We start from the raw sequence: 19,506 nt of genomic DNA, 5'->3' as shown, positions 1-19,506 counted from the left end.
TTCTTGAACCAGAGAAGACATGTGAGAAGTTTGTTATTCCATAGATGATTAAATGATCCAGAAAGCAATGGCATTGCTTGTGAGGACAGGGATGGGATAAGATAAAAGAACCCCTTATCTCATGTATTTTCGAGTGCAGAATCTGGGTCTGAATACTATCTTAACCCTTGCTGCGAAGTTTTCTATTCTTCCTAAAGGCTTGATTCTGGAAGGTGCCAAGAACCATCTTTGGGATGGTCTATTCATGTATTTAAGTGGTTTTGGATTGGGTTAGATTGCTTAAATTTTTCAGAATCAACTGTCTGTTGGGTCTGTCTGTTTTGAAAGTATAAGCCTGATCTGAGATGCATTTCATGTAGCCAGTTCCAATTGATTTTGATAGTTGTTACATATCTGAAATGCAACACTCAGGATCATGCCTACAGTCCTGCTCCTTGGAGCACAGCAGAGAGCTATACATTGAAAAGTCTATTGAAACACAGTTGTGTAAACCTGACATTCCCTACAGCAAACTGAAATTCATCTTTCTGGAGAACCGTTCTGTGTTTAAACTGTGCATGCTTTGCATAACAAAAACCTACACCATACAACACTGGACTATTTCAGGACTTGAAAGGCTGGTGCTAAACTTTTGAAACTCGAAACCTTGGAAATGTCACTATTTTTTCTCTGCAAGAATGCATTCGTGAGCTTGTGTACCACTTTCTTCTTTTAGTTTTGTCATTATAGTTATGAAAGAGTGTTGTGTGGTATGTCTCCATGGAAGAAAAGAGCTCAAAGAGGGAACAGCTCACAAAAAACCAATGCAAATGTAGAAAAGTTAATAAAACATGCCATTTTCTGCCATGTTTTTTAGCTCTACTGTTAAGGCTTTGCTGAACCAAAAATTTATAGTAAGAGAGAAAAACAGCACAAACCATGCTAAGCATTTTTAAAGCCACAGGAATTGCACACAGCCTACTTCCATGTACTTTTTAGTTCTTCTTTACTTGATATCTTTAAATACTAATTTCTCTCCCTCATTATCAGACTGACTGTGCCAATGGTTAAAATGAACAACAGCGACAAAAAAATCCCTCTGCTTTTTCCAGAACTCAAGGTGTTATTACTGACACAGAAGAGTACTTTTGGTTTTTAGGAAACCTGACAACTGATGTAAGAAAAGTCGGAAATACTTCACAGAGTGCTAGTAAAGCACAATGTAAGTTAATGAATGTTGATAGAAGTGGGCATAATGGTTAGGACAGCTCTATTTAATTAAAGTACATGGGTTTTAGAGTTCTATTCATTTGTAGAGGGGAGACACTTTCATTTTTTCCATGAAATTTATATCATTAACTTTTATCAATCTGTTCATTTCTAACTGCTAAAATACTTTCTCTAGTCATGCAGTCCTCCTGCAGGCTTTGGATACTTGGAAATATGGGGGAAAATACTCAGCATGCTTAATAACAATATTTTAAACAGATTGCAGTTCTCTTCCTCCTGTTATATATAGGCAGTTTTGCAAAGAGTTTCCTGGTGAAAGGCCCATCGTGATCATTTTTGTTTCTTTGCCTCTGACAATGTTTGGCTTCTGCATAAGCAAAAAGTGAGCAAGCAGAGACCCCAACCAAACTACTACTACCCAGAAAAATACCAGGAAATGTGCGATGCTGTAAGGGGAGGGATCAAAATCTGCACATTCCAATTCCTTATTACAGCAGCAGCCTTTCAAGGGGCATACTCCAAAGTTAGCACATTTTTTGAGAGCTGAGGCTGAACAGAGGAGGCAAGGGACAAGGGAGCAGCTGCTTGCTTTGGACTGTTCTACTGGCAATATTGCTGGATTTTTCTGTAAGTGGTAATGGCTTCTATTCAGCAGCTTACAGTCCTCCTCTCTCTCATCCTCAACAGGACTATAATGCAGCCACAGCTGAGACATCACTATTGATGAGTAAGCTAACCTGCCAAGATGGAGAAGAAGAAAAGCCATGTAGTAGTGTGGCATGGTAAACATCCAAAATCAAAAAAGCTGGGCTTAAATTTCTCATAGACCCTTTTTGTATTACAGGTTCCTGGTCCATGCTTCTTGCACTCTACATGTAGCACAGGATACTTTTAAAAGGAGACTCATTCTTCTTGTGAGCCTTGTAGGGGGGGCAGTGCAGGGGGTTTAATATCATGTATAGTCTATTTGTTTTCTTACAATATTATGCACATAATCCAAATACAAAAAAGTTCTCTCACATATGTTCTTGGCTAAAACAAACTTAAGTACAAGTTTATGGATGAGATGATTCCCTGAAATGAGTCCAATAGCGTGTTGTAATGAATAGAGGATGGGTGCTTCTGGGTGAAATAGATCCCCCTCTCAATTTGGGTTCTCTGAAAGTAGGAAATTTTTGGCCCAGGGCCTCCTGTGAGACTGCAAAATAGTCTTCCAAGGGAAATGGTAGCTCCTAGAGTCCTGGAGACAGACGATTATGAATGACTTGATGAAAAGTTGTAATGGAATTTGGAACCATGTGATTTTTCTTAGTGTTTGCTGCAAACTACATAATGTGGTACATGGAAAAATTTAGAAGACTATAAATCATGCAGGACTTTAAGGAGTTCTTTGTGTTTCTGATTTCTTTCTAAGCATTTCAGCAAAGTTACCTTAACTCTTCTGACAGATGTGTCAAATTTCTCTAGTTGATGCTGTGCATTTCCAGATGAGATCATGGACCATGAGGTACAGAATGTTGTCTGAAAGTTATTATTAATTTATTTCCTATTTCTTGTTAATTTTTAAAGTATTTTTGAGGCTCATTTTTTTCACATGGGCTCTTTTCAGAAATAGAGCAATAAATGCACTGATTTTGCAGCTCTGCTTCTCTTGAAATGGCTAATATCTATCCGCTGACAGATCCATCCATGAAACAGCCCTAATAATGTCATTTAAAACATGGGGAGTGTTGTGCTTGTTTTGCTTCTGTATTTTGGAACCTATTGCTATTCAATTTAGTACTCTAAATGAACTCATATCGTATCCCATTATTGAGGAAAATGACCACCTGCCTCCCCCATATGTTGATTTTGGTTTTAAATACCACCATTTGAAAGTCTTGAAACTCATTAAAGTGACAGGGTTTTCAGCACACAGACTCTGGCACTCAGAACAAAAGATATGCGGAAACATAATCTGAATTTTAAAAATTATTTCAAAACAAGTTCTGTTTCATTTTTCACTCTTTCAACTCTCTTGTAGCTTTCCAGATTAAAAAAAAAAAATAAAAATTGTTGCTAGTTATCTTTACAGGATTTGTCATTTTGCCTGGTAGTTTGCAGTCTATTTTATTATTATTATTGCTTTTCCACAGTTTTATTTTTATACAGTCTTCAAGTCATTTGAAACAGTAGAACCCAATTCTGGCTGTAAATTATTGACTTTCTTGCAAGCTACCTTCCCAAACAGAATAGACATTGAAAATGTGACCTAACCTTGTCCAGGCTTTGGGTTGTCTATATCTGATGATTCAACATGACTATTACAGGTATTTTAAAAGCTACCAATTCAAAGACAGGTAGGCATCTAGTCTGAAGGCTACATCAAGGCATATTCTTGTAGTAAGATTGTGCAAAATATGACAATTCCAATTTTGATGATACTGCAAACACTATGGGTTTTGCAAATATCCCAGAGGTCTTTATTATATCTACATATTAATCTGTAATGCTTGATTGTGGGGTAGGTGAGCTCTTGGCCCTAGGTGGATAGCTGAAATGGCTCACAAGTTAGATTATATCATTTAAATCTGAGTCCTATCTTGGGGAACTGCCAGAGGTATCTTGTTGCAGAACTACAAAATGTTCAGGACTCAAAATACAGTATACACTATTACAGCCAATACCATATGGGCAAATGTGCTTGCAGAGTTACATTGCTGTCTTCCATATAACAATGTAAAAGCCATTAATTCATCCTGTACTTTAAGATCTTGTCTGACTTCTTCATTTTTATGAAGGGATAGTGATTCACCAGATACAATAACTGAAGCAAATATTAAAAAGCTCCTCGTACTAAAAGAGGCACAGCTGGGTTTTCTGTACTTTAGTCTTAAGTCTTAGGAGATGAGATGTAAACTTCTGTTTCCAACATGATGCATGCCCTCACTTTGGGTATAACATGCTGACTTTTCATGAGTCTCTGGCTGCCAAGACCTTTAGGGTTTTTGGAAAACTCTATTATTTCTGTCTCTCACATTCCTCTCTAACAGGTAATATTTTTACTTTTCAGGAGTGTTCTGAGGATAAGGATGTTTTCAGTGAGAGAAAGATAGAAGTACTGCCTTGTTTCATAGTTTCCCAACCATTTAGAAGGAAAGAATTTTTCAGTTAAGACTAATAACAAATCTACTTCTCTGGAATCAAAATTTCAAATTCCCACCAACTCCACAGGTCCCAAAATGAATGTGTGTTCATTTATTATGTCATGACACAGCCTCCTGCTGCTCACTGTACAAGCAGACAGCTCGAACCATGTAAACCTTCCCATTAGGGGTGCTGTATCCTGTGAGGACAGCCAGAAACTCTGGGATCTCTGCTTCATGAAGTGTTTAATGACAAAGTGCCTTCACAGAGACAGAGATTCACGTCTGTCATGTTTCTTTCAGTTGTGCATTTACTCCTATAAGCAAGCAACACCAGTGATGAATTACTGGGAAAAACACAGAATAAAGGCCATGACCAGGCCATTTCCCTACCTACAGAAAGCAGGCCACCCCTAGCAGACTTACTGTGCCTGTATTATACTCAGGCTGCTAAAGGACTGGAAAAACAGGGGGTTTGGCTGCTGCTGGGGGGGACCTAAGCAGAGAGTGGTCCCTCCCAGCAAAACCAGCAGCTTTCAGATCCATTTTTCCCTCCCATTGGTAAAAACTAGAGACAAAGTCTGGCTCTGCAGAGCTTTCCCCACAGCTCTCCATCCCAGCTCTGTCCTCTCTCCTTCACTCAACCCTATCCGTGGCAGGAACAGCCTGCCCCTGGTCCTTCTTTCTTGCCTGCACTGCAGAAAAGCCTTGAAGTAACTTTGCTAAAGATCATGGCAACTTACCAGCCTTCTGTCCCCAGAGAGATCCCCATGACAGGATGTATTTAACAGCTAGAGAGCCTATAGGTGACAACAGGGAAACTACACAATTGCAAGAATGATGTCTAAAAAGGAAAGCAAAGCAGCCAACACAGAGGCTGATGCTGACACAGCCACAGACACACTCGAATGGCATCTGAATATATCAGCAGGGTATTGAGTGCTCTCTGTCTAATCTCCTGCACAGTCCAAGAGCATTTTGAACTCACAGAAAGTGCCATCTAAGAATTGTGTCTTTTCACAACAGTCACTGAGAATTTGAAGAAACAATAGACCAGTAGACTGCTAAACTCAGAAAGCTGTCCAATTCCTGGAATTACCAAACCTGAATAAGATTAAATAATTTCTAATAAAGCCATTTTGATGAATTAGAGGGAAGGAAGGTCAAAGGAGGATGCTTAGAGAATCCACAGTAGTTCTTTGAGCAAACTTGCTGAATAAGCTCACCTCTAGAGCAAGAGCACAGCTCAGATAATTTGGTAATGCAAATGTGAAAATAAAGGAAAATTTCATCAAAATGCATACAAAATTAAATTCAAAAGTATAAAGAAGAGTCATAGCCAAAATGACACAGAGGATCTTCATGGAAAAAAACATAGTGTTGTGAGCAAAGACCTTCTGTGAACTCATGTCCAATAGAAACAAACATGTACCCTATTAAAAGAATATCATACAGGTGAGATTTTACATATGCATAACTAGAGGGGAGTTTGAGAGAGGAATTACAAAACCATTTTTGTCAAAAATGCCTTTTTAAAGAAAGGTGTGAGTTCTTCCATCTTTCACACTTGAAAAAAGCTAAGAAGCTATCAAAATGTATTTCTACGATACTTTTAAGGATAATGTTTTATAACTGGAAGCATTTTTCTGAGGATTTATACTTTTTTGAAGCTATGTATGAAGTTGAAAACCAGGTATTTCAGAATTACCAAAAAACCACACCTGTATCTTAGAATATAGGTTAGTGAAAACTGGAGATTACAGCTCTCATCCTTACTCCATTCAAAAAGATTTCTCAGCATTTTGAATATTTTTGGAGGTAAGAAAGCAGTAAATTGCTGAGTCTATGTATGACAGTGATGCAGTGCAAAACAAGCAGCTAATACTCAATCTGTCACCAGATGCAAACACAAAAAACCAAACCACAAAGGGACAGCTGGACAACAATAAAGGCCTTGTCTACAATATCGAGTTGGGCCTGTCCATGTTGGCCCAGGGTGTGAAAAAAATCATCCCCCTCAGGTGATTTTATTGTGCCAGCAAAACCTTGGTGTGGATGCACTAATGCTAACAGAAGATGTTTTTTGCTGTTATTCAGGGACCTGGTGTTATTAAGCAAGCCAAAGAGCTTGTGTCAGCATGCTCTGTGTCTACACTAAGGGGGTTTGCTGACGGCGCAGCAGAACCTCTCTAGCGTAGACAAGGTTAAAGACTTCTTCAGTATGTGCAAGAGAGCGAAATGGGATTGTAATCTCACAAAGCCAAATTGCCATTTTATCATGGTATGATCATAGTATGAACAGGATTAAAATAAATAGCAGTTAAAATAATGAAGATCCAAAGACAGCTGTAAAGTCAGAGATTTCAGTTCATGCAGGTTATACCTACAGTAGGAAGAGATCCTTGTGGGATCCTAGTGATTCTCAACCTCACTAAATGATTCATATAACAAAACCACAATCAAAAGTAAGCAAATTTGTTCAGAGCAAGCATTTCATGGTAGTGTCTCCAAAGCAAAGCTAGTAAGAGACTACCAAAATGTTTTGTTAAGACCATGATGAATTTTGGAGTATGACACCTGGAAATGTATAAAATTATCCAACCATTAAAAAAGAAAAAAATCAGAGCAATAACATACACTGGAGAGAACAAAAACAAGATAAACTTCACATCATTGCAAAAGCCACAGAGCCCATGAGTTGGAAAAGCTGCACGATAGCCCTTGAAGCAGCTTATTTGCATAAACCCAAACAGTTTAAACAATGCTCACTGCCAAATTTCTGCAATGGAAAAAGTATTTTCTGCCTTGACTAAAGCAGAAACAGTGCAGTTCGAATGCCAAAGACAGACACCAGTGATTGCTACAGCAGGCAGCTACTGCACTCATTTTGTATGGCAACAGGTGGATTCAGTGGCCCAAAAGGACTTGTCACCCATGATAACTCCCATTGTACAAACCTTGGCATGGGATGGTAGAAGCTCTGGTATAATTGTTCTGTAAGCAACAGACAAATATGTAAAATTAAAATAAGTCTAGATGGAACTGCAATAAAAGTTGTATACTTGACATATTTACTCAGTGATTAATGGCTTCACCTAATATCCAAGCAACAAACCAATACTCTTTTATTAAAGACATTCTGGGCAATGAAAGAAATGCACAAACATTGCAAAAGAACAACTTATCACAGTTGTTCCATGTAGAAAATATGATGAACATGTTCATGGACAGGAAACTGAGTAGAAAGTGATCCCTTTAAATACATATAAAAAGGATTAGCATCCACATGCTGGCTTCTCCAAAGTCACTTTGTAGTATTAAAATACAGCAATTGAACAAGTATATGAAGAATTACATTTGACTGAAATACAAAGAAAGCTTAAACTAAGCCCATTATGTGCTGGTTTCTAGACAGTGATAGAAAGACTCCAAGAGAGAAACAGAAAGGACAAAAACCAGTGAGGGTTCCTCCTGGCCTTTATACTGTTCGGATGGTCAGAAAGACCATTTCAGAATGAAAAACACCCAGCTGTTTCCCAGCAAGCTAGAAAGAGGTAAGCATCCAACAGGTTTAATTCATAAGAGCAGTCAACCAGAATAAAGCCTTATAGGAAACAGGGAGTTCTGCCAAGACTGTATTGAGCTATTTTTGGACTGAAGTCTCTGGAAACTTCTAGACAGTACATGCACCTCATATTAAACGTTGTGGTCAAGGCTGATTGATTGCAAGCTAGTTAATAGTCATGATACAAGTGGGAAAATGCAGGCCAAGTGACAAAGTGAGAGAATGAAAATCCAGAGCTTTCTGCAAAGGTCTGGGGACAAATGGACCCTTTTGCTGCGAGCTACAAAACCAGTCTCATAATCCTTAGGCTTCTGGAAAGGAAACAAACAATGAGATGTTACCACAAAGACTATCATAGATTAAGCATTTCATCAGACATACTATTCCAACAGTAGTCTCAAGCAAACTCTTATCTTTCCCCATCTCTTACATAATTCACAGGACACTATGAAATCAGTCTGAATACTTCACTGCTATACCATACAAGTTGAATAACAAAGTTCAGATGGCAGTTAAAATAGCTAGAAGTCTTTATTAAACACTTCAAAAAGAAGATGCATGGCAAAATTCCTGAATGAAGCAACATTTCCATAAACAACAATATTATTATTTTTTTCCATACTGGATGTCAAGACTCAAACACATCTTTTTGTGAATAGTTATAGCATTACTACTATTGACGTGGGTAGAAAGACTAACAGACAAAAAGTGGCAGAGACACCTAAAGGCCAAAACCTTCAATAACTGACAAGCTAGAGAGCTTCCAAAACGACTTCAGGAAATGTTTTCAAGAGCAAATTAATTCTCAGGATAAATTGTGCACTTCTAAAGATGCTAAATGTGCTGAACAACTAAATCTTCATTCATACAAGAGTAATTGATGAGCATATATTTCAAATAGCTTCATCTACAAACAAAATAAAGAGGATGTGGAGGACAATGAAATGTGCTCTCTTCCAACACCTGATTAAGAAGATATGGAAAAAAACCACAGCATGGTGCATGACTGATTGATAGCTATCAAGACAGACTTTCAAAACATTGTACCACTTCAAGAATCAAATGTTAGCCAGGCTCCAGTTGTTGGAAAGCTATATACAAGCCTTTATATTGAAGAGGAAGAAGCATGAACGAAAGCCCAGAATAAGGTCCCTTTGTCACTGTATGTATCGAGTGAACTATAAACTCAGTGTTGTATCAGTTATATAGATCATGTCTATCTTCATTATTTCAAATCTGAAAGAGATAGCATGACGCCTTACTCCATTCTTATGAGACCCCACCTGGTACTGCCTCCAGCTCTGGGGCCTCCAGCACAAGAACAACACGGACCTGTTAGAGCAGGTCCAGAGGAGGACCACGAAAATGGGCAGAGGGCTGCAGCACCTCTCCTATGAAAAAAGGTTGAGCGAGTTTGGGTTGTTCAGCCTGGAGAAGAGAAGGCACTGGGGAAACCTTATTGCTGCCTTTCAATACTTAGAGGGGGCTTATAAGAAAGATGGAGAGAGGCTTTTTATCAAGGCTTGTAGTGACAGAACAAGGGGCAATGGTTTTAAACTGAAAGAGGGTAGATATAGATTGGACACAAAGAAGAAATTTTTTGCAATGAGGGTGATAAGACACTGGAACAGGTTGACTAGGCAAATTGTAGATGCCCCATCCCTGGATGTGTTGAAGGTCAGGTTGGTTTGTGTTTTGAGCAACCTGATCTAGGGAAAGCTGTCCCTGCCCATGGCAGGGGAGGTTGGACTAGGTGCTCTTTGAAGGTGAGTTTCAACTCAAACTATCCTGTGGTTCTATGATGGAAGAGATTCTCAGGAAGGACATCTGTGCTTTGACCATACAGATAGAAACTTAAAATATTTTTAGGAAGAGTCTCACAAAAGAAAACAGAATCCAAGGGAAAGAATAATGTTTAAATCATGCCCTGACTTGACTTCTCTCTTTTTATATTTTTATACCATGCACATTCTTTTTAGGCTAATTATCTAGTTTCTTAGATAAACTTATTGACAGCTAATTTACCATGTACATTTTTAGGATTGATTATGCAAGTTGCAGTTGCAAGACAGAGCCCCTAGACAATAGTAGATATTTCTATGTTTACTTCCAGGGCTAGAGAGCATACATATTATGGAGTTCATTTTTAGAATGAGAGGCTTCTGAACTGAATTTCTATACTATCTTGCAAATACCACAAAATTGCTGCCCTGCAGGGACATTCAGGAAGTAGTACCCACATAATCCGTCACTCCCTACAGAAGCTCATATCCCAACGCAACAGTATAATGAAGCTTTTGGTCCTCATTAGAAAAAAAGTAGATAGAAAGCTACATTACTGTAAAATCTAGCCCAGTGTTAACCAGTCAAATTAGAGAAAAAAATATTAATAATAGTGGCATATTCTCCTATGTGTGTTATCGTTCAGCTCCAAATGTTCCTTTGTGACCAGAGCCACAGATACAACAAAGGAGGGCCCAGAAGGGCAAGACAACCCTTTCTTAGTTACTTTCTTGCTCAGGACTCCTAAAATGCAAATCTATCCAGGAGTGTTATTCTCATAAGCTGAGAGCTGGAAGCACTAAACCACCCTAGGGAGAGAAAACATAATTTTGCATCTTTCATCATTTTGAACTTGCCTAGTACATAACTTCTGAAGGAATGAACGAAAACACCTTGATTAGCTCAGATGGAAAGCAGGGGCTCCTTAGAGCTGCTGCTTATGAACAGAAATCCAAGTTGTAGCCAATTTCTTACTAGAGAAGAAATCAGGGTCAAAGGAACAAGTACAGGTAATTTGTTTGATGCAGTAGAGTTTGTTTTATGATAAAGTGCATACGGCTTTGAGAACAAAGGCTACACTGTGAGCACAGGCAACTCCTTCCTTCTTCAGGAATATCAGCCTGGAGCTGTTACGTAGGCCTCAGACAACTCTGAGTGAATCCAAATACTGGATAAAGCTAGAGAAAATCAAGTAAAGGAACAGACTTTCTGGTGACTTGTAGTGATATCCCCAAAAACAGATGTCTCAAAATTAACAGTTAGCTAGTACTCTCCCAGACCAAAACAAATGGTCAGCTTAAAGAAAAATTTTCCACTGTAAGAGTGGTGAAATACAGGGTCAGTTTGCCCATAGAGGTTGTGGAACCTCCATCCTCAAAAACTCAAACAGATATGTCCCTGAGCTACCTCACCCAAGATGGACTTGCTTGGACTAGGGGGTTTCCACCTCCAGAAGTCCCTGTCAACCTATTGTTACTCCATGGCAATGTGATTATCCTCAGTACCTCCTTACAGGGTTGGCTGTGATAACAATACTGAAAACACTCACCTTAGGATATGCAGTGTTCAACAGACATTAAGTGATGTAACTTTACTATATTCCTGTAAGGAATATGTTGTTTGTCTCTGACTGTCTCTCTTACGTCGATAACAAAACTGAGATACACTGAAATGCAGTGAAGTAGAAATTTTACCAATTTCAGATGGGAAGTTTAGTATTTTTACTAGTACCATTCTGCCTGGTTGCTTTACATAACATAAAAAGCAGTAAAAAAAATATAATTAGAGATTTGAGCATCACAGACAACATAACTCATGCAGCTGATAACACAATCACTCTTGCATATACAGATGCAGAAAGAATACAAAGGCACTGTAGTATAAAATTGAGGTGGAAAATCATCTATTTCAACTGATTAGTTTTCATTACTAAGCACTAACCCAGCATAACTGCCTGGGTCAGACTCTTTTGTGTTGGCTGACCCACTTCACCGATATATCAATGAACACTTTGTATACAGCAACTAGTGATCAATCAGAATGTAAGATTTTAAACAGAAAAAAATACCATCATGCTCAGTAAAACTCCCTTTATCGTTCTTCTCCAGGCCTTTTGTGTGTTTTCTTGCCAGTCTCTCCCTACCTTTCTTATCTTCTTTCCCCTTCTTCTCAGCCAGGCTTAGCCCTACCTCTCCTAGGCTCAGCAATAAGAGGATTTTCTTCTTCATTCATTTAATTTTAGATAAATGTTGAATTGGGAGTTGTACATTACCCTTGATTCAGCTGTCTTGCTGGAAAGTCAGTGGGAGACTTAGTCTGAGTTGCATGTGAATGGACTTCAGAGATAGATGCTATATAACTAAAAGCTCGGGGGAGAAAAAGGCAGTTAAGGAAAAAAAATTAGACTGTTACCATCAAGGTGCAGCTTAAAGCAGCACCTGAGACACGTTTTGGCTAAAATCCTTTTCTGACTTTCTAACAAGACTGCTTGAAGCAAGATACAGGTAAATCTAGCTTTTCTGAAAATCTCTAGGTGGAAAACACATAGAAGTTGAAAGCTTCAAAATGTCAGGTCCTTACCAGACACACCCTGAACTAGGTCCAAATCCAAATGCTGCGAAAGGCCAAAGGATCAGAAATCAGAAATAGTATCTTGGGTCCTCGCCATCTATAATTAATATAATTGAGCTCAGAATTTCTGTCCTCTTCCTTCTTATGCCCTATATAATTACAGATATTCACATGTTTGTCTTCATTCCTAATAAATTAATTCCAGGTGTATGTTAATATACAGTCCTTTCTTAAGTGATTGGGAAGGACCCATCTCTTAACCCTATATCCGACAATAAACTGACTTGTAGAAGCGTCCAAAGATGATATATACTGCCTATCACAATGGACTGATTCAATTTAGAGCTTCCCTTAAAAAAATCCCATGTTCTTTTCATTGACATCAGTAGTAAATCTTCTATTGACAGCATGAGGGGAAACTTAAAATAAGGCTAAATGGTTTTTAAAATAAAACTTCAAAGGTTTTACTCCAGTTGTCTCATGCGACCCTATCTGCAGTGTGGAATTTTGCGGCCACAGTGTGACTGCATGTGGTGCCTACATTCAGCAGAGTCTGGCAAGTTTCAGAATCAAAAAACCCTACAACCAGACAGGAATTTCAAAGCTGCCATTAAAACTGACATAAAGACTGCTATTGCTGCAATTCAAAGACATGTAAAGTTTGCAGACATTTTTATGCTTTAAAAGGCAGCATTACTCTTAGGAAACTGACCAAAGTCTGACACCTATTTTCTTTCAAAACATTTGGAAATTATTTGAAAATTAAGGCATACCTGATTTTCAAAGAGTATTAAAAGTAAATATTTTTTTATCATACTGTTGTGGTTTCAGCCCAGCCAGCAACAAAGCACCATGCAGCCACTCGCTCACTCCTCCCCCCACCCTGGCAACGGTGGCATGAGGAGAAAATATAAAGGCAGGCTCGTGGGTTGAGATAAGGACTGAGACGTACCACTCACCACTTACGGTCATGGGCAAAAGACAGGCTCAACTTGGGGAAAAAACAAAATAAATTTAATTTACTAGAAATCAAATCAAAACAAGGATAATGAGAAGTAAAACCAAACCTTAGAACACCTTCCCCCCACCACTCCCTCCTTCCTGGCTCAACTCCACTCCTGGTTTTCTCCACCTCCTGGCACAGGGGGATGGGGAATGGGGGTTGGAGTCAGTTCATCCCATGTTGTCTCTGCTGCTCCTTCCTCCTCAGGGGGAGGACTCCTCACTCTTCTCCTGCTCCACCGTGGGGTCTCTCCCACGGGAGACAGTCCTCCACGAACTTCTCCAACGTGAGTCCTTCCCATGAGCTGCAGACCTTCACAAACTGCTCCAGCGTGGGTCCTTTCCACAGGCTGCAGTCCTTCAGGCACAGACTGCTCCAGCGGGGGCTTTCCCATGGAGTCACGGCCATCTTGGGGGGCATCCCCCTGCTCCAGCATGGGGTCCTCCATGGGCTGCAGGTGGGCATCTGCTGCCCCGCTCACCTCCATGGGCTGCAGGAGGACATCCTGCCGTCTCACCACGGGCTGCAGGGGAATCCCCTCCTCCGGTGCACCTCCTCCCCTCCTTCACTGACCTTGGTGTCTGCAGAGGTGTTCCTCTTACATTCCACTCCCCTCTGCGCTGCAGGTTTCCTTTCTTAAATCTGTTATCCCAGAAGCAGTACCACCATCGCTGATGGGCTTGGCCTTGGCCAGAGGAGGGTCTGACTTGGAGCCAGGGAAGCTTCTAGCAGCTTCTCACAGGAGCCAGCCCTGCAGCCCCATCCCCCTCTACCAAAAAACCCTGCCACACAAACCCATAACAGAAACCTGTAATTTTTATGTTAAACTGTTATTTCACTAGAGCAAAACTCATACAATGCCCTTTCTTTTTTAGACTTTTACCTTTTGGACCTCCATGCACTTTCAGAAATGTAATTTGTATTGTTATTCCCATTGTAGCTATGAAATAAACAGAGGGGTGCCAGAATTTAAGTTTACATAGGAACAGTGGCAAAAAGTTGTTTTTTTTCTGATTCCTGCCTGTAAACCTGACCCTCTAAAGCTTAAGTGTCCATGTCTGCTTGCAGATACAACTCTGGTGGCATTCACAATGGGGACTATACAGGGAAAGAATTTAATCTTCTCTTTCTTCCATTTAAAAGGCCCAAACTAATGAGTGGGAATGCTGAAAGTTGTTGTATTGGGTGTGTGTGGCAAGGTTTTAGTAGCAGGGGGGGGTTACAGGGATGGCTTCTGTAAGAAGCTGCTGGAAGCTTCCCCTGCGTCTGACAGAGCCAATACCAGCCAGTTCTAAGACGGACCCACTGCCGGCCAAGGCCGAGCCCATCAGTGATAGTGGTAACGCCCCTGTGATAACATTTTTAAGAAGGAAAAAAAAGTTGCTGGTACATACAGAAACGGCGGCCAGAGAGAGAGTGAGAACATATAAGAGAAACAACCCTGCAGACACCAAGGTCAGTGAAGAAGGAGGGGGAGGAGATGCTCCAGGTGCCAGAACAGAGATTCCCCTTCAGCCCATGGGAAAGACCATGGTGAGGCAGGCTGTCCCCCTGCAGCCCAGGGAGGACCACGGTGGAGCAGATGTCCTCCTGCAGCCTGTGGAGGACCCCACGCCGGAGCAGGTGGGTGCCCGAAGGAGGCTGTGATCCCGTGGGAAGCCCACGCTGGAGCAGTGTGCTCCTTGGAAGGGACCCATGCTGGAGCAGTTCGTGAAGAACTGCAGCCTGTGGGAAGGACCCACATTGGAGAAGTTCGTGGAGGACTGTCTCTCGTGGGTGGGACCCCACGCTGGAGCAGGGGAAGAGTGTGATGAGTCCTGCCCCTGAGGATGATGAAGCGGCAGAAATAATGTGTGATGAACTGACCCCAACCCCTGTTCCCCATCCCCCTGCGCTGCTGGGGGAGGGTAGGTAGAGAATCCAGGAGTGCAGTTGTGCCCGAGAAGAAGGGAGGGGTGGAGGGAAGGTGTTCTGAGATTTGGTTTTATTTCTCATTACCCTACTCTGGTTGATTTGTAATAAATTGAGTTAATTTTCCCCAAGTTGAGTCTCCACCATGGACCTCCAAGGACTGTGGTGGGTTGACCGTGGCTGGCTGCCAGGTGCCCACCAAAGCCGCTCTATCACTCCCCCTTCTCAGCTGGACAGGGGGGAGAAAATATAACAAAAGGCTCGTGGGTCAAGATAAAGACAGTTCAATAAAGTGAAAGCAAAGGTCGCATGTGAAAGTAAAGAAAAACAAATGATGTTATTCTCTACTTCCCATCAGCAGGCGATGTCTGGCCACTTCCTGGGAAGCAGGGCTTCAGTAGGTTGCTCCAGAAGATGAAAATGCCCCCCTTCCATCTCCCTTTACTTAGCTTTTATATCTGAGCTGATGTCATATGGTATGGAATATCTGTTTGGTTAGTTTAGGTCAGCTGTCCTGGTTATGTTCCCTCCCAAGATCTTGCCCAGCCCCAGCCTGCCGTTGAGGGGGGCAAAAATGTTGGAGAGACAGCCTTGATGCTGTGCCAGCGCTGCTCAGCAGTAGCCAAAACACTGGTGCATTGTCAACACCTTTCTAGCTACTGATGCAGAGCACAACACTACGAGGGCTGCTATGGGGAGAATTAACTCCATCTCAGCCAGACCCAATACAGTTGGTCAGGTATGAATTTTAGCTTAGAATTAAAATCCAAGTGGAAATTGCTAAATTTGACTTCTACATGTCTGAGAGTCTGTGACATGTCTGAATATCTAGAAAGATTCCAATTTTGAAAAGGTACCACGTACCCACTTTTTCTGTTTCTGTAGACTTTCAGGGCTAGTGTCCCTGAAAATTGTGTCTCCTACTGACTTGATAATGTTATAAAATTATGTATGAAAATTAAATAAGAATTTTAGTCTGATTAAATCTGACCTATTGACATGAATCCTTTTCTTCATGTTTAGAAATGGAGATATTAAAGGGTTCATTTCTTTAGGAAATACATTGCCTATTGTCTTTCCTGAAGAACATGATTTCATAAGGGATTTTTCTGGCTGGTTGTTTCAACCGCCATGTGTAAGTTAGTCAAAACACATCCACTGTACTGTTTTATCTTCCATTGTATTGGAAGGTATTCAATAAGCTACCTTTTTGTATGTGATGGCGAGCACTTGAGTGTCACACCTGTTATCTTGCTGCCAGCGAGTGTTGCTTCAGAAAGGATCACAAGCATATGGCATGCTATATGAAAGCAATGAAAAAGAAATATATATTGTGAAATTAATAGGTGGGCAATAGTCAATGCTATTTTGAAGTCTAAAGCAAATACGAAAGACTAAAGCCTGATTTTGATTTTAGTGTCCTGCAGAAAGAAAGGTAATGATAACTGTGATAAACACACTTAAAAACAGGTTCTGCTAAGAACAGAATTCAAAATCAATATCATAGCATTTATGCACATGCATTCATCAAGACTCTAGCACAAAAATGTACTGAAAGTAATGCTATTGCCTTGAATACAATAAGGCTAAGATTTAGTTATTTATTTTTACATATCCAGGGCCAAAAAAACCCCAAACCAACAAACCCACGTTTAACTTGCACAGAATTTCTCATAACTGTGAGCAAAATAAAAAACTCAGATGTTTCATAGTGTGTTTTCTGTTTTATTTCCTCAGCCTTTTGGTTTAAATCCTTTAATTCTTTATTTTTCATTAATACACAAAATGCTGCTGAGAAAGAAATACTAGGATTTTCATTTTGAAAATGTCAAAGTAGAAAAGTAGATATTTCTGTTTCACTTCTTAGGCAGTTGGAATGGAAATAGAGGAATTAAACAATTGCCAATAAATGTGTTTTAAAAATGGGAATGATAGGAACAATGATGTTTGCCTAATTATTTGTAGCATTTGACCACTTAACTATCCAAGAGCTAGATTATTTCCACGTAACTTAGTGCATCCTTCATATAACTTGCCAGATCAGCTCAACAACCCCCACAATCACTAAATCCCCTCCTTATTTATTAGCAAACAAGGGAAAATCTCAGAGCAGCTGCAGATTATTATTTGACCTTTGTCTGAGTCACTAGGCTTTCTAGCAACTGTTGTCTACACACAGGGGCTTTTGACTGGGATGTGAAAAAAGGAATATCCATGATCAACAGTAGAAAGTGTAGTGCTGTCATACTCCTGTGGTTAACATAACAAAATACTGCTCTTCTCAAGAACGTAAACGTCCTGTTTAATAACCCAGATACTTAAAGATGTTCACATCAGAAAATATGTTGCTACTAGAGAGTTTGAAATCCATGTGCCTGTGCATTCAGGAAACAGACTTAGCTTTCTAGGGTCTCCTGAGAACTCTGCATGCAATGTGCTTTCTCTGTATTTACGCTGAAGCAGAGTTTGACTTTTAGTCATATTACCAGTGAAATTCTTCATTTTTCCTAGTCACCACTTACATTTTTATACTGTTGATGCAATTCCCCTTAGCCCTGAAACCACGTTAAAAAACCTCTGTTTCTGTTATAGCTCAGTTTTCCTCTCTTCTCTTATACTGGAATATCTCCCATTGTTCTTTCTATTTGTTTCTTTTGGTATGTGCTGAATTCCTTTTGCTAATAAGTCTCAACCTCATTATAATTTGCTCCTTCTAATGAGTCTTTTCTTCCCTGGACTGCCCATCATTGATGTAGAGTTACAAGAAAATTAGGAATTAGCTCCCTGAGCATGGAAAACATTTTAATTTATTTTTATATTTTGATTTAATGACTTTTTAGTCAAATTACATATGAAAAACCTCAACTACAGAAACTGATAAAGGAGGGAATCCTCATCCAAGTGGGCTTCCACACATCTAACAAGAGGTGAGTGCAATCCACTCTTTCAGTGGAGTCTTTAACAGATTTTCTCCTTTATTCAGATGCATGTTTTAACAAGACTGGTAGAAAATATAATTATTGAGATAAATATTTAAAACTGTCGAAACATGCAAATACAATCATGTTTGTATAAGTTTCATTTCCTTTAGGAAATCAAGGTAAATCTAAGACTAACATGACTTAAAAAAAATTTAAAACACCTTAGAAGTAATTTAAGTTTCAAATCCTTTATCTTTGCCATTCATATTGAAGGTTTGTTACTTCTGCTAACAAGAAGCCTTCAAATATCATTCAAGTCATATGAAGTCCTACTGCACATTAACATACCTGTGTAGATATTGGCATATTCATTCTAATGCATATGGTACATTTCAGCTCAGCTGCCAACCACTTTCTTGAACTCAACTGATATTCCAATAACAGAAAACATAAGGAAGAAATAGACAACTAGAGTGAAATTCTGCAACACTGAATACATGCCTGCCCACTAAAAATGGAACCTACATCCTTTACACTTTCTAAAGACCACTATGGCATAAAAATTTCCTGAGAAGTTTTAAATTATGCAAAAATATCTCTCAAATATTTAAGGACATTGCAAAATAAGCAAGGCTGTCGACCTGAGCCCAGTAGAATGACACAATCTTTATTACAGTGCCAAGAACACCATTGAGGAAAGACAACTTGTTTGGAATTGAATCATATGGAGCCAGATAACAAACTACTTTCAAGGAGGTGCCCACCTATTGGGCACTCCAAGAATTTTCTATTTACTTAAAATTAGAGGCCTGTTCCCATGACGTATTGTATTACTGTTTGGAGCAATGTAGCATCCTCAAAGGAAACTACACAGAAATACCCACAGAAATACACTGCCATGTTAAAGTAAGCATGTTTTGTTAACCCAGAGTTCAAATAGCATATTGGGGCTGAACATTTGTTTACTAGTGATGCTTATCAAGTGATATAGAAAGGCATTACTACATTAAAGATAGCTCTTGTTCTATGCTGATAGGGTTGTCCTATTTTAGCATGCTGTTAAATAATTCCATCTTGCATTGCAACACAGCTTTGCTTACCTAGGAATTAGAACTACTGTGTGCAAGCAATAAGCTTGAGTAACAAACTATTACTGTTTTGGTATGATGTTAAAAATTATTACATTGAGATTCACTTTAAAATATACGAATAGGTAATTTCAATAAATTGGGACAGTCTTAGGGTTCTGGACAGTTCCAAACACTTCATTTTGTGTCTGTCTTCAGAAAAGTCCAAGAATTCAAATTGTTAACTATCTGGAGTACTATCAATCAGACACACAGCCAAGCACCACACCCACCCAGGTTAATTTTCAGCAGAAAGCATTTTCTTCTTTCCAGCTTCTGCATTCAAGTGCAG

This window comes from Aquila chrysaetos, chromosome 3 (genome assembly GCF_900496995.4).
Source record: "Aquila chrysaetos chrysaetos chromosome 3, bAquChr1.4, whole genome shotgun sequence".
Lineage (NCBI taxonomy): Eukaryota > Metazoa > Chordata > Aves > Accipitriformes > Accipitridae > Aquila > Aquila chrysaetos.
Note: the sequence above shows the minus strand (reverse complement) of the source record.